Raw genomic sequence first — 6,472 nt, 5'->3', positions numbered from 1 at the left:
CCTGCGACGCTCTCAGACATCTCAGCGGCACCATCTAGTGACTACTGCTGATACCTTCCACTGCTAAATCGCTTCCTAGGCTAAACCCGCCTACAAAAGGTGGTTTACACCCTAACAAAGGGTGCAAAAGGAACCTCACAGCTGGCTTGTTTCCTCTCTCATTGCTGAGCCAATTAAATTCAATTCAATTTTCAGTGCACATACCCAAGAGCGGTGTAAGAAAGGTAGCTCAGAGGTCACTATTCTTAACTCGCTCATGCACCTCCACCACTAAACCAGGAGCAGCCTCACCAATTCAGATGAACATGGATTTGGCAGCCACTAAACAGAAGCAGTGGAGCGTGAAATACAGGATGAACTTCAGAACCCTCATCAAGGAAGGAAAAAGTAAATTTTCTTTGGATTTAATCAGTGATGAAGCAAAGTATGAATGCTGTCAGGCAGCTAGTTGAGATTACCACTTCACCTATGATTAAGGATCTCATTCCCTTGGACGGTATTGCCTGCTGACCTGTCTGCTTCATCTCTTTCTTGTATTCTTTGCCGTCCAGCAACATTTCTGTTTGTACAATTATACAACACCTAGCTCAGTCAGGGCTTCTTATATAAATAAGGCCCCAAGCAACACTGAAGAAGGAAGACGGGAGATGACGTATCTCTGGTAGTTTGAATAGCATTAAAAAAAATCTCAGGGATTTACGAACCAAGAAGGTAAGTCACGCTTACAGAAGGGGAGGTAATATGTGAGTATACAGCAATACTGAAGTTACAGTTGTGAGATTTACAGGGTTGTACTAGTGATCTCTTAAATGGAAACACTATTCAAGGAGACAGTATGCAGAAATGGCACTGAACACACTATTACAGAATTAACACACCAAAATCCCATAGGAAGTAATTTTCAAAAATTGCTGGAGAATTGTAAGTGATCAGAAGAGAACTACAGTCGTGATTCAAGTTCTGGAAACCATACTTTACAATGAAAGACTTGAGCAGCTCAACTTGTTTAGTTTATCCAAGAGAAACAAATAACTTCAAAATATGGTGGACTCTCTATCACTTGGAATCTTTAAACCTAGAGTAGGTGTATTTTAAAATGAAATTCTAACAGCGAAACAGAATTAAGGGCTTCATGCAGAATAATTGAGTGAGATACTCTGCCCTGTGTTATGGAAATAAACTGAGGTCATCATTAGGCTGTCTTCTGGATTGAAAAAATAAAACACGAGCAAAAAACACTACAAAATGTTAAGACATTCAACTGTGAAGAGAAGAACCAAAAAAGGCATTAAGGGAGAACTAGTTTTAGTCCAGAAGATCTCCCCACAAGCCAGATTCTCTGCTGCAGTTGAAAACAAGAAAGAAAAAAGGGGTGGGGGAAGAGAGAAAGAAGGAAAGTGGTTTATCTAGGAATGAGAACACAAGCCAGGAAGCACGACCTCCTGTGTTGCTACTCCTGACTCAGCATGACCTGCGTAAGTTACTTCACCCCTTTGAGGATTCCCACATTTGCTTTGTAATATGAAGATACCACCAGTTGCAGCACTGTGCTGACTGATGGCCAGAAGACACAGACAAGATTTTTAGAACACTATGGAAGACAGCAGGTGCATCAGCAGAGCACAGCTTAAATTTCGTCGGTCTGAGTACGTACAGTCAATAGCAGTGAGTGGTTCCACAAACACAGATTTGTGCCTAACTTACAATGTAATTATTTTTTTAAATAAGGTTTGATCTTGCAGCTATTACATGTAGGTATAGGTTGGGAAGACAAAGAACTAGTTATATTTGCAGGCCACGTGACTGCACTCATGCAGGCCTCTCCCAGTCAACATAAAGCAATTCATGAACGCACGAGGGCAGTAAAGCCCTTGCAAGACACACAGTGTCAGGCAGCGTTAGTATTTCCCAAGATTTCTTGTACCCTCTAGAAGGCATTTATCTGTAAAAGACTCATATACAACACTAAGGGCTCTTCCAGGCAATAGATATTGCAGAAAGCAATGGAAACGCATGGCACCAGGCAAATCAAGACCACGTTTCCTTCTCCAAACATATACTAAGATCACAGCTAGAACCAGGTCCTGCTTTGAATCTTCCTTGTGTAAATTCAGAGGGCCTCCTCGAAAATGAAGGCATTCTGAGGATATACACTGGCTCTGCACACGTACCAGGAAATAACTAGGCTACCATTAAATCAGATGACTCCCAGTCTGGCTATACGCAGTTCAAGCTGCTAGCCTCTGTATGCACAGGGAGGAGCCATTATTCCTTATGTAAATTTTTGCTCTTGATATCAGTGTTTTGCTGGCTCTGCATACTACATAATTATACATAACATAGTAATAAAAGGTTGTCATCCATACACTACAAAAAGCATTTTGGGCTCCCTCTCTACTTAACTCTTCCACGGTGGGTTTCAAAATGAGATACATAGGATATATATTTCATTCTAACAATGACAGGGTTTTTTTCTTCCCATCCCCCTTTTAATTCCTCAGTTCTAATAAGTATATTATTTTTCTAACAATAAATAGCTGGTTTGCAGCAGCAGGGAGAAATGTGGGGAAGAAACAGACAGGAATTGCATTTTTTGGTTTAAAATTTAAAAAAAAAAGACAACTTGCTCTTACTGGAATGATGGAGGCCGGGAGTCTCCAATGCCGCCTGTTCTCTCAATGGGTGGCGGAAGGTCAGTGTGGCTCTCGGTGCACTGGGAGCCTGTGTCAGAGTGGGAGCTTTCAGCCAGGACCAGCTGCCAACAGAAAGAAGAGAATTACATACACTTGTACAGGTTTCTCCACTCTGACATAATGTGTTCAGCCCCTGCTTTGCTAAATATTCTGAGAGATCTAAGGGCAACTAGAGGAAAGGAAGTGCTTACTGTCTAGTGGCGTGGATTCCTGCCAAACTTTCATAAAATCAGGTTACACTCCATCTGAACATGAAAACATCATCAGCTAGGATATGCACAAAATTCCTGCAAGCACTTTTTCTTGTGACTCGTCATTACAGCATGCTCTGAGTTTCCTAAGCATGCAAGTTGTCAGCATGCCTTGCAAAATGCACGCACACTGTAAGACTGCACACTCAGTCCGGTTTTGCCATGACAAAAATAAAAAGCAAAAGCTGAAACTTGACAGTATGACACTCCAAACACGGTATAACTTCTTACACAAAGACCCTCAAAACCCCTGAAAATTCACAATCTGGTCTGGACCAATCACCAAATCTCAGAGTTGCCGCCATCTCTGTTAAGAGTCTGAATTAAAACCAAAATCCACCAAATCTCAAGAGCCATAAACTTTAGGAGGAGGACCAGATCCCTGATGTTCATCATACTTGTGTCCACTTTGTCTCTTAATGTTCCCTTAAGGCAGAGCTGCAGGAAAAGTCATTTTCCAGTCATGCCATGAAAACCAGGATATGCAGTGTGTATTCTTCTATAATTCATAATGACCTGAAAACTTTTATAAAACTACACTGTTGTAGCTATCACCTTCAAAATTCCTCCGACACTGACATTTACATTCATGAAAGCTGAAGGTGCCTGTCAACCAGGGTAGAGGGAAAGGCTGCAGAGCACCCAACACACAGCACTCACATGGAAATAGGTAATTGAAGATATGCTGCAACAATCTTCTCATTACAAACACCAAGCATCTATATACAGCCTGGTGCGTTTGGGAATTATTATATATTCCAGTCCCGTTACAAGGCAGGGTGTATATTCTTCATCTAACAACTAATGGCAGAGAGTATTATTTTTATTTCCTGTCAACTTCTTCAACCATTAATAGGGATGCTCCTAGATAACGGATCACACGGATGGTCATGGCACACAAGAGGCTTACTATACTCAATCTTACTTCCAATAAATTCAGGACAGAAAGACCATCTCCATTCAGTATGCCTAGCGTGACATCTTTAATCAGCAGGTAAATAGACAAGAGGAATAAGAATGAGTCTCTCTTCCTATCCCCACCCTCCTGGTTTGTAGCTCATTGTAATACACTGATTGACAGAGGATCTTACATTTAACTAAGATCTGATTCTAGCCACTTATCTACCAGGCTAGTATCTACTTTTCTGTATTTTAAAAACAAAAACCAAAAAACCCCCTTGTGTTAAAGGATCCTTTTGTACACCCAGGTGAAACTGTTAATTTTCTTTTTTTTAATCTTACTAGTGCTGGAAAAAGCTCGTGGCTGAAGTGTACACCCAGGAACCAGACAGAGTGGGTCCTTTCTCTACCAACGATTCAGTAAATCTTTTATAAGAAAATCAGCATTTGTGCCTCAGTTTCCTAACCCTGAAAGGCAGGATACTACTGATTTTGCACAACTGAGATTAAAATAATGAACATGTCTAAATGCAACTTAAATCCTAGGGCAGAAGAACCATACGCTGGGTAAAGCACCAGTACAGAAAAACAACCAACGTGCACTGGTCCAAGATTCCTCTTTATTTATCTCTGCAAACAGAATGTGGTGATTCCCAATTAGCAGTTCCGGTTCTAACTCAACTTCACCTGCTAGATTAAGTGGTTATTTTTTATTAAAAAGCATAACGGTGGAGAAAGAGATTCCAGTCCTCTACTGTTCAAACCAGGAAGACAGATGACCAACATGAGAGGTTTTGCCCAAAATGAAAACAGAATTCCACCAACTGAAAGACTTGGTTAGTATTTTAAATGACTGTACAAAAATTAGTCCCATTAAGCTGGGCATCCCATGCAGACAAACCCCCCCCCCCCAAGGACTGCCTGCACTTCAAAGAGACACGATCAAGAAAAAGGCAGGGCGGCAGCATTGCCGATACCACTGTACTGAGAACAAATCGAGGCAAAATGAAGCAACTTGCTCAGCCTCAGACACAGGAGGTCTATAGCAGTCCTGAAAGCAAATTCAGACTTTGCACATCCTAATCTAGTTCCATACTTTCCTTGCTATATTTTGAATGTTTTTGCAAGAATGGGGAAAAAACCCCCGCCCAATCAGAAAGGAAGCTAAAACCAATTCATATATTTCAACAGTCCACTGACCACACACAACGCTTCCTGGCCACTGCCAACAGAAGTTAGACTTGAACTAGTGACCTAGAGGTGAAAAGGTTTATATCCTATTACCAATCCCCTGAGACACCTAATCGCTTTGCCGAGTCTCTTTAAACAATATGATTATAAGGTCTTTAATTAAATAAATGCTCAAATAACGATATAGATTATTACCTTTCACTAAGAGGCACCAAGGTCTCAGCTTCCCTCTACTTTTAGCTGTGGAAGAACTAGCCCTATATAAGAGATTCCAACTATAATTGGTTAATTTATCAAGGACTAATTCTAATATAATCATCAGATAGATGCTAGCTGTTAAAGAAGGGGATGGAGAAGGAGAGGGAACAGGATAGGAGGGGACTGGTATTCAGGATGCAGTATATTACTCCTAAGAGCATAAATATGAGAAGGCAAACACACACAGACTGTCAAAAAGGAACTGCCTGAAGACAAAACAGTTCTCCAGCACCACAATGGAGTCAGCTGCATTATTCAAACTCTCTTATCACCAAAGCAAGAGCAACAGAGGAAACACTGAAGGGAAAAATAACATGAGCTTTCCTAATAACTTGATAATTAAGGTTTCTTTCTTTCAGGTGGGGAAGTTAATGGGAGATGTTTAGCAAGCATGTTGGCATTATGGAGATGCAAGAATGTCTCTGAGCCTGGCTCATCCCCTGAGGAATCTCCGTGCAAGTGCTTTCACTAACGAAAATCAAACCAAGGGATAAAAAGAAGAAAGAAGAAAAAAAAAGAAACTGGGTGTAGGCAAGATCTATACATCCCCTCACCCTTCACATTCCAAATTGTATCAAGCTATGCAAACAAGCACCTGGCCCGAGTTATTTGAAAGCAGGAAAACATGTTCCTTCCTTAAGCCTTTCTGCTGATGGCAACACCTGTCTCAAAGATGCGCTTGATGCAAAAAGAGAGATGAGCCAACAAGACAAATTCTTTCCACATTTCAGGATATTTGTTTTTAGTATTTCCCTGCTTCTGGAGGAAGAAGTCTTGGCAATGCAGAACCCATTATGAAGGCAAGCCCACTGTGCTGACTGAGGTTGCAGATCATCTTGGAAGTGCTGCTGAGCAAAAGCAAAATCTACTGCAGCAAAGCAACTACTTTGTGAATATTGCCCCTGGGCTGTGATTTCCTGAGGGATAAAGCACTGGGTACCCGCTTCTTATTGACCTTCAGTGGGATTAGAGTCACAAGCAGCCTCAGCCTATGCCATTACCATTATAAAGGGAAGAGGGCAGCAGAAATTACCGATATTAATCTTTCAGCTGCATTCAGGAAATACACCATTTTAGACTTCAATCAGCTCACTACCAGATATAGTGAACTCGAGATACATTCCAATTCAAGAAAAGATACTAGCAATATCTCCTGTTTCCGAGCAGCTTGTTAATCCT

The 6,472-nt window shown here is 41.1% G+C and overlaps 1 protein-coding gene across 1 annotated transcript in view; it reads right to left on the bottom strand.

Annotated features, from left to right (window-relative positions):
• DVL1 (dishevelled segment polarity protein 1) overlaps positions 1 to 6,472 on the bottom strand; it is a 72,617-nt gene that overhangs the window by 47,549 nt on the left and 18,596 nt on the right. The window contains exon 2 of the mRNA XM_009325166.1: positions 2,634 to 2,755. The gene's annotated coding sequence lies outside the window, so the exon portion shown is untranslated. The remainder of the gene's footprint in view (positions 1 to 2,633; positions 2,756 to 6,472) is intronic.

The sequence above is a fragment of the Pygoscelis adeliae genome, unplaced genomic scaffold, assembly GCF_000699105.1.
Source record: "Pygoscelis adeliae isolate BGI_AS28 unplaced genomic scaffold, ASM69910v1 Scaffold36, whole genome shotgun sequence".
NCBI classification, from domain to species: Eukaryota; Metazoa; Chordata; class Aves; order Sphenisciformes; family Spheniscidae; genus Pygoscelis; species Pygoscelis adeliae.
This window is presented reverse-complemented; position numbering and strand designations above follow the sequence as displayed.